Raw genomic sequence first — 10,066 nt, forward strand, 5'->3', positions numbered from 1 at the left:
TGGCCACTGCACTCCAGTCTGGGCCACCGAGTGAGACTCTAACTCAAAAAAAAAAAAAGTTTATGTGAATATTCAGTCAAAAGCAACAGAGTATCGCCCTTGAAATGTTATCTATATGGATTTCCAAGTAGACCACAGGACTGTATACTATCTTGTAATGTCCTCAGAAGGCTCTGTCATTGAGCAGGTAACAGAGCAAAAACCCCAGAGTCCTTTCTTTCAAATGGAAGAGGAAAAGACAGAGGGACAGAAGCTATTCAAACTTCATCTTCTTTTCTTGTAGCTTGTGGTCGCCTTCACCTCCTCTGCCTCCTCTGAAGCCTCCTCTCCCTCCAAAGCCTCCCAGCCTCTGCCACCAAATCCACCTTGGCCTCTTCTGCCACCACCTCGGCCTCCAAAGCCTCCTCTGCCTTCACCATGACCTCCAAAGCCACCTTCTCCCTTAGGCTTGGGTCAGTCCAAGGTAACATTGCTTCCATCTATTTCACCATCTTCCATCGCCTCCTTGGCTGCTTTGGCTTCTTCCTCACTACTGAAGTCTATAAAACCAAACCCTTTGCAGGATCTGGTTTCCAGGTCAGTGCCTATCCTTGCCCGGACAGAGCCATCAAATGACTCCTTTAACATCTCTTTGGTGGTATCCTCAGACAGACCTTTGACAAACAGAGTTTTGGATGGCTGGCTTCTGGCATTAGATGATCCCCCGGGCCCTTGCAACTCCAGCCTGATTGTTCTGCCCTCAATTTCCTTTTTATTACAGGAATTTAAAGCTTCTTTAGTATCTTCAAATGATGCAAACTCTATAAATGCATACCCTTTAGATTTGCCATTTTGGTTCTGGGGCATTTTGATAAAAGTTGCCTTCTCAAATACTTCCTGAAGGATTTCTTCTATTGCACCGTAGGAAAGATTGCTTAAAACCAGAGTTTTTGATTCACCTCTCCAAGTGCTATTCTTTCCACATCTATGGTCTTGACTTTGACCTTTCTCTCCAGTGTAGGACAGGGAAATAGATCGTTCTTCAATCTCTGTTCCCTGCTTTTCTTAGGATTTATCTGGATCAGCTTCTGTCTTAAATTCAATATAAGCAATCCTTTTACTCTTTCCATCCTTGCTGACCAATATGATATCCACAGCATCTTCAAACACTTCTTTCAATTCATCCTGAGTGACTTTGTAAGGGAGGTTGTTGGCCAAAAGGGTTCTTGCATCTCGATCTTTCTTACTGTCTTTTCCTTTTGGCTTCTCTAGTTTAATTTCATTGCCAAAGACTTTCAAGCCAGTGAGATCCAAGGCTTTTTCCAGGTCTTCAGCAGATTCAAAGTCCACATAGCCAAATTTCCTGGTCATACCAATTCTGACATCCACAACGGCAAGATCATTTTTAGCAAAAACATCACTAACACCAGTTTTTAGTTCAGCGGCAGACTTGTTAAAGTTCAGGTTTCCAACAAAGAGATTGAAAGCTGTAGTTGGCTCTGTGGCTTCTACTTTCTGTTTCTTGGCTTCAGGAGCTGCTTTCTGTTTGACCATTTCTTTCTTTCGTTTTCCAGGTGCTTCTTTGACAGACTTTTCCTCCTCTTCTTCCTCCTCCTCCTCCTCTTCATCATCATCATTCTCATCCTCTTCATCATCATCCTCATCTTCATCCTCATCATCTTCCTCTTCATCCACAGCCACGCTCTTAGCTTTCACAGGAATAGCCTTTGCAGAAGCTTTCTTACCTCTGACCAGTGTAGTAGCCATGGCTTCCTCCTCAGAGTCATCTTCCCCTTCATTGTCTTCATCATCCTCATCCTCTGAGGCAGGAGTAGCAGCTGCTGCTTTTGTCGCCGTTGGTTCAAATTCATCCTCTTCCTCCTCATCTTCATCATCATCCTCATCCTCATCACTGTCTTCCTTCTTGGCATTCTTACCGTTCTTCGCCCTCTTTGCTGGGGTGGCAGCTTCCTTCTTACCAGAGGTTGCTACAATGCCTTCCCTGGTGTGGCTCCCTTCTTGCCAGGAGTCACGACTGCTTTGGCTGGTGTAATTGTCTTCTCAGTTGGTATGGCAGCTGCTTTTTTGCCTAGGGTGACAACTGCTTTCTTGGCCAGCGTGGGTGGCAACTGCAGGCTTTTTTGTTGAGGAAACCACCACTTTCTTTACTGGGGTTGCAGTAGACTTCTTGCCTTTCTTCTGAGGGATGATAGCCTCCTCTCCACTGCTATAATCTTCTTCATCTTCTGACATTTCCTCATCTTCACTATCTTCTTCTAACTCCTTCAGAAGAGGAGCCATTTTCTTGGAATCCCCTTGATTTTTACCTGCCTTAGCGAGCTTCACCATGATGGCGGCTTATGATGGCATTGTGTAGTGGGCAAGTGGCAGATGAACCCAGAGGAACCTAAGCGACGTCGATGGCAGCCGCGGGTACTGAAGATCCTGGAGCACGTACGCTTGGCTGCCAGCTACTGCTCGAGACTGAGGTGAAAGACTCCCATCTTTCTTAATTGCCTGGAATGCTTTCAAAAGGATTGGTATCAGCTTCTCCTTGTGCATTTTGTAGAATTCTGCTGGAAAACCATCCAGTCCAGGGATTTTTTCTGTAGGTAATTTTCATATGACAGAGCCAATTTCCTTGGTTGTTATTGATCTATTTAGTGTCCCAATGTCTTCTTGTTTCAACCTGGGGAGATTGTGTGATGTCAGAAAGTCCTCCATTTCATTTAGGTTATTTATTGAGTTTGTTTCCATATAGGTGTACATAATAATCTCTGATACTCTTTTGTATTCTTTCAGGGTCAGTTGTGATTTAATCTTTTATATTTCTGATTGTGTTTATTTGGGCTTTTTCTCTTTTTCTTGGTCATTTTGGTTAGGGGTCCATCAATCTTGTTAATTCTTTCAAAGAACCAGTTTTTTGTTTGGTTGATGTTCTCTATGATATTTTTGTCTTCTATGTCCTGTATTTGAGCTCTTATTTTGGTGATTTGGATTCTTCTGCTGAATTTGGGGTTTTGGTGGTCTTCTCTTTCTAGCTCCCTTAGTTGATTTGTTAGGCTCTCCACTTGTGATCTTTCCCTTTTCTTGATGTGTACTTGTAGAGATATAAATTTCCCTCTTAGAACTGATTTCATGGCATCCCAGTGGTTTTGGTAAGATATTTCTTCATTTTCATTTGTTTCCAGGAATCTTTTAGTTTCTGCTTTGATTTCAGTGTTGACCCAGTAGTTTTTCATCATCATGCTGTTTAGTGTATGTGTCTTTGTGGACTTTGGGGAAATGTTGTTGATGTTAATATTTATTTTTATTCCACTGTGGTCTGAGAGTGTGCATGGCAAGATTTCAGTCTTATGAATTTGATTATGCTTGATTTATGGTCAAGGATGTGATCGATCTTGGAGTACATTCCTTGTGGTGGTGAACAGAATATATATTCTGTGGTTGTTGGATGGAATAATTCATAGGTATCTATTAAGTCCATTTGGTCAAATGTCAAGTTTAGTTTTCTGGATCTCCCTATTGATTTTTTTTGCCCTGATTATCTTCTAGGGCTGTGAGTGAAGTATTCAAGTCCCCTGCTATAATAGTGTTAGAGTCAATATTTTTTTCTGTTTACTTAGTATTTGCCTTATAAATGCTGGTGCTCCTGTGTTGGGTGCATATATGTTTAGGATGGATATTTCTTGCTGATGGATTGAATCTTTTATCATTATGTAGTGTCCTTTTGCATCTTTTAAAATTTTTGATAGCTTAAAGGTTGTTTTGTCTGATATTAAGATCACAACTCCTGCCTTCTTTTGTTATCCATTTGCCTGGAAACTCATTTTTCATTTTTTGAGTCTGTGTGCATCCCTTGTAATGAGATGAGTCTCCTGGAGGCAGCAAATAATTGGGTCATGGTTTCTTATCCAGTTTACCATTCTTTGTCTTTTCAGTGGTGCATTTAGTACATTTACATTCAAGTTGATTGTTGAAATGTGATTGTTTATTGCTGTTATGAGGTTCTTATAATGAAATACCTTGGCATCTTCCTAACCAGAGACATGAAAAACCTTTACCATGAAAACTACAAAACACTGCTCAAAGAAATCAAAGATAACACAAACAAGTGGAAAAATATCCCATGCTCATGGATTGGAAGAATCAACATTGTGAAGATGTCCATCTTACCTAAGGCAATCTACAGATTTAATGCAATACCCATCAAATTACCAGCAACATCCTTCTCAGATCTAGAAAAAACAATACAGGAATTCATATGGAAACACAAGCAACCAAGAATAGCCAGAAGAATCCTCAGCAAAAAACAAAACAAAACAAAACAAAAAGCAAAAACAAAAAAACAAAGCAGGAGGTATTACACTACCAGACTTTAAACTTCACTATAAAGCTACAATAATCAAAACAGCCTGGTATTGGTACAAGAACAGACATATATACCAATGGAATAGAATTGAGATTCCAGAAGCAAGAGCTCAATTTCTCAACCAACTCATCTTCGACAAAGCCTCCACCACCCACCACCGGGGACAGGAGAACCTATTCGGTAAATGGTGCTGGGAAAACTGACTGACCACATGCAGAAGATTCAAACAGGACCCCTATCTATCCCCATACACAAAAATTAACTCTAAATGAATCAGGGACCTAAATGTAAAACCTCAAACCATAAGAACTTTAGAAAATGTAGGACACACCCTTATGGAAGATGGAACTGGCATCCAATTCTTGAGCAAAACTTGAAATGCACAGGTCATAAGAGATAAGATAGACAAGTGGGACCTCAATAAACTGACAGACTTCTGTAAAGCCAAAGAAACCATCAAGAGAACAGGGAGGCAGCCCACACACTAGGAAAAAGTATTTGCCAACTCCATATCTGACAAAGGCCTAACATCAAGGATCTACAAGGAACTCAAACATGCTGAAAAGAAAAAAACAAAAAACCCATTACAAAGTGGGCAAAAGATATGAACAGACACTTCTCAAAAGAAGACATACGAGCAGTCAACAGATACGTGAAAAAATGTTCAACCTCACTAGTCATCAAGGAGATGCAAATTAAAGCTACACTGAGATACCACCTAACTCCAGTCAGAATGGCCATCATCAATAACTCAAAAGATAACAGATGCTGCAGAGGATGTGACAAAAAAAAAAGAACACTTCTACACTGTTGGTGGGAGTGTAAGCTAGTACAGACTCTGTGGAAATTAGTGTGGTCATTCCTAGAAGCTCTAAAAATCGACCTTCTATATGACCCCGCAATCCCCCTACTGGGAATATACCCTGAGGAACTCAAAGCACTCTATAAAAAAAGATACCTGCATATATATGTTTATCACAGCATTGTTCACAATAGCAAGATCATGGAACCAACCATGCTGTCCATCAAAAGAGGACTGGATTTAAAAATTGTGGCACATATACATAATGGAATATTATGCAGTCATAAAAAAGAACAAAATCATGAATTTTGCAGCATCCTGGATGGAATTAGAGATTATAATACTGAGTGATCTCTCACAGAAACAAAGATCTGATCATCACATGTTCTCACTCATAAGTGGACCTTGAACAACTATCATAATACTATAAGAAAAGGATTGACAATGGTGGGAAACTATGGGGGAGGCAGGGAGGGGAAGAAAGGTGGGATTAGTGGTAGTCAATATCTATCTGGGGAAAGGAGGGCACACCTCATCAACAAGGGTAACTACACAATGAATATTTGTATACCTAACCCTCAACTGTACCTCACAACTTTAAAATAAAAAATATATATTAAAAAATTAAAATTTTTAAAAAAGTTTTTTCTTTGTTTGCTTGTTTTCTTTTGACTTTGGGGTTAATGTTTGTATGTATTTTCAAGTTTCTTATTGCACTGTATTCTCTGTTAATTCAGTGCTCTATTGTTCTCTTGGGAGGTTTGTGATCATTCTTTTTTTTCTTTCTTCTGTGCTTAATACCTTTTTAAGTGTCTCCTGTAGAGCTGGTCTGGAAGTTGCATAATCTCTTAGGGATTGCATGTCTGGAAAGGATTTTAATTCTCCATCACTGATGAAGCTGAACTTGGCTGGATAGGAAATTCTTGGTTGAAATTCTTTATTAACTTTGAATATAGGGCTCCAGTCCCTTCTTGCTTGTGTTTCTGCCAATAGGTATGCTGCTATTCTGATTGGTTTCTCCTGGTAGGTAATCTGACCTTTCTCTCTTGTTGCCTTTAGGATTTTTTCTTTTGTGCTTACTTTGTGTAGGTGAATTACTATGTGTCTAGGGGTTGGTCTTCTCATTTGATGTCTAGTAGGGGTTCTCTGTATCTCTTGTGCTTGGCTGGTCACATCTCTGGTGACATGGGGAAACTTTTCTTGGATTACCTCCTGGAATACTTACTCCAAGTTGTTCTCCATTTCCCTTTCTTCTTCTGAGATACCAATCAGGCATAGGTTTGGTCTCTTGATATAATTGCACATCTTTTGTAGACTTTACTCTTTCTTTCTGAATCTTCTTTCTGTGTTTTTTACTGGTCATGTTAATTCCATGTTCTGGTCTCCAAGTTCTGAGATTCTGTCTTCAGTTGGATTAATTCTGCTTTCCATGCTTGTCATCTTGTTATTTATTTCCTGGATGAAATTTTTTATTGCCAAAATCTCTGTTACAAGTTCTTTCAGTGTTACATCTTGTCTTCCTTGAGTCTTATTCACTCTTTCCATCCATTCCCTAATCCCTGTTGTATTCTGGGGCCAGTCATTGGTGACTTCCATTGTTTGGAGAAAGGTCTTACTTTTCAGGGGTTTTGTCTTTGGTACACTTTTGTCTTTGGTACACTTGAAATTGTTTGAGGTCTTCCTTTGGTTTTTCCTCACCTGTGACAGATCTCTTGTTTTTCTCTATAGTTCTGCTATTCAGTGTCAGTGGGAGAGGCTTTCTCCTCTGATGTTAGCTCAGTCTCCTATTCTTCCCTGATCTGGACTCTGGATTTGTTCTATTTTGAAATAGGATAGTTGATTGGAAGCTTTGCTGACTCTCGTAGTTTTTGAAATTTGAATAAAGTAGAGGATGGGATGCTATGATTCAGAAGTTACTTGCAAATTACAATATTCACTTATTGTGGTATGTGTTCCCTGAGATTCATGCCCCACCACCACTCTAAATGACTATGCAAGGCACAAACCAACATAAAAACAACTTAGATCACACAGACATGGACACGCATACACACCCCAAAACAAACTGGGATAACAGCAAAGTGAAACAAAACAAACAAACAACAACAAAACAAGAAAATTAAACACACACACACATGCCTAGCGTAAAGTAACAGAAAGACCAGTGGTAGGAACAAAATAGAATTCAGATCGAACACTCACACATATATTGACACACACCTTAAACTCTAAGAAATTAAAATTAAAAAACCCCAGAATAACAAAAGAACAAAAATAAACCAACAATAACAACAAAATTGAAAGATGAACACTCAGTCATTCACATACACACATAAACAGAAAATGAAAAGAAAAAATAGGGAGACGGGAACAAGATGGCGATGGCATAGGTGGACTTGTGAGATTCTCTGAATGTGAGTTTCCAAAAAGACTCTGACTTTTCTTCCCCCATTCCCTAGCCCACCACCAGCCATGCTGGTCTGAGGCCTAGGGACCTTTGGTCCCCCGGTCAGCCAGATATTGCGGCCCCCTGCTGCTGCTGTTCCACTGGCATGTGTGGAGTCCCAGCTCCTTTTCTGGCTTCATCGTCTCCTGCCCAGCACCCAGCACTAAGCTGCCGGTCACTCAGGGAGGCTCTGGGCGCCCGCCTCTCAGAGACACTGGTCCCATTCCTGGCTGAAGTACCCTGAGGGAGGCCCCAGGGCGACTCTACCCACTCACCACCTGCCCTTTGGAGCTTTGGAGCTCTGGAGCTCTGGGGCCACCCTGGCTGAGGCACTCAGAGCGTGACCCAAGCTGGGGGACCCAGACAAGTGGAGAGAAATGGATCTGCAAAAACTGCCTCGGCCATTCTCCAGGCAGAGACATCCATTGTCCCACCCACCTTTCAACAAACCCTACCTCAGTTCCTAAGGTAATGTTGTGAAACAGGAGACAAAGCCCCACCCCTAAACTGAATCAGACAAAAGCAATCCCCAGGCAGCGGACTAAAAAAAAAACAAACAAAAAAAAAACCCAAACTGCAAGTAAATCTAGCTACCTGCAATGAAAAACAAAGGGGAGAGGCCGGAGATCAGAGCTGAAGTGACTTTAGTCTGATCGCTTATTTTGACTTATTATTTTATCATTTTGACTGTTTGTTTTGATCATGTTTGTTTGTCTTCTGACTTACATTGTTTCTTGATTTTATTGGTCTGTCTATGTGTAGCTATCAGTATTCTTTAGGGAATCTTTCTTATGTGTCTTTTTTCACTTCCTTCCAGCCTTGTGTCTCTTTCTCACCTGGTAGTTGGTATGTATGTCTGTTTTCCCTCTCGCTCTTCTCTCTTTCTAACTTCCTATTGGCCCCTCCTTCCTCCATTATTTTCCTCTTTTATACCTTCCTTTTTAATCTTGGGACCAAGACTACATACTGCTGAATGGACAGGTTGTAAGTCAGAGGGAAGTAGGTTCCAGTGTGTTCATACGCCTGTTTGTGGATGCTAGAATCAACATATACATTCTGAACCACAGCTTCCCCCTCAATTAAACCTCAAAACTGCAAAAAGTGCAGATTTCAGCCTACACTCCAACCTCAAAAGTGAACAAAGCCAGAAGACCCTCGTAAGGAAGAACAGGTTATTGCAGAAGAGAAATAAAAGCAACCCAACCTTCCCTCAAAAACAGAATTAAAGAAGGGGAGGGAAAGGGGGAGAGAGAGAAAAATCTACACAAATGAAGAAAAACCAAAAGAAGAGTATGGGTCTCTCCCAGACCCCTGGGAGGGCAGAAACTGAGAAAACTGACTTTGGAATGCAAACAATGAAGAGCCCCCAGAATGAAGGGTCTCAAACTACAAACCTAGATAACAAGACATTAATGGAGAGATTAAAAAGAATTGAGAAGACACAAGAAGAAACTAGGAAGGAGCTGATATCTGAGATAACAGTAATAAAGAATACTATGAATGAAATAAATAACAAACTGATAAGCATGGAAAGCTGAATTACCCAAGCAGAAGAAAGAATCTCAGAGCTTGAGGACCAAAATATAGAACTAACCCAAACTCTTAAAAACACAAAAAATAAGCTCAAAAAGACAGAACAAAACCTTCAAGAGATGAGCGATTACTTCAAAAGACCGAACTTAAGAGTAATTGCCCTTCCTGAGGCAGAAAGAGAGACAGAGACCACACTGGAACAAACTTTCCATGAGATCATTCAAGAGAACTTCCCTTTTCTAATCAGTGATGCAAAAATTCAAACACAAAAGATTCAGAGAACCCCTGCAAGACAACAAATGAGAAGACCAACTCCTAGACACATAAATTCACCTAAACAAAGTAGGCATTAAAGAAAAAATCCTAAAGGCAGCCAGAGAAAAAGGCCAGATCACCTACCATGGAAGACCAATCAGAATAGCAGCAGATTTATCTGCAGAAACACTGCAGGCCAGGAGAGCTTCGAGCCCTATCTTCAAGGTCCTAAAAGATAAACAATTTCAACCAAGAATTACCTACCTGGCCAAGCTAAGCTTCATCAGCGAGGGAGAATTAAAATCTTTCCCAGATATCTAATCCCTAAAAACTTATGCTGCCACCAAACCACCTCTACATGAAACACTTAAGAAAGTACTAAACACAGAAGAAAAGGAAAAAAGAACAATGTTCTTCACAAGATAAAGTAAAAAGAATAAAATATGCATGAACCAACCCCAAAACCAAAAGAAAGACAAAAAAACCAAGTGGAAGAACAACAACTCTATAAGAACTCTATGATAGAGACAAACTCTCGCATTTCAATAATTAACCTGAATGTGAATGGACTAAACGCACCACTGAAAAGACATAGAATGACAAAATGGATAAAATATCACCAGGCAACAATATACTGCCTTCAAGAGACCCATCTCACTAGAAAGGACATACACAGACT

The 10,066-nt window shown here is 40.4% G+C and overlaps 1 pseudogene across 1 annotated transcript; it reads right to left on the reverse strand.

Annotated features, from left to right (window-relative positions):
- Nucleotides 1–253: 253 nt before the first annotated feature.
- Nucleotides 254–2,331, reverse strand: LOC103274228 (annotated as a pseudogene). The gene has a single exon (XR_002482744.1). The product of XR_002482744.1 is annotated as a nucleolin pseudogene (transcript).
- Between the last annotated feature and the right edge of the window lie 7,735 nt (nt 2,332–10,066).

This window comes from Carlito syrichta, unplaced genomic scaffold (genome assembly GCF_000164805.1).
Source record: "Carlito syrichta isolate Samal-C Ts95f unplaced genomic scaffold, Tarsius_syrichta-2.0.1 Scaffold314629, whole genome shotgun sequence".
NCBI lineage: Eukaryota > Metazoa > Chordata > Mammalia > Primates > Tarsiidae > Carlito > Carlito syrichta.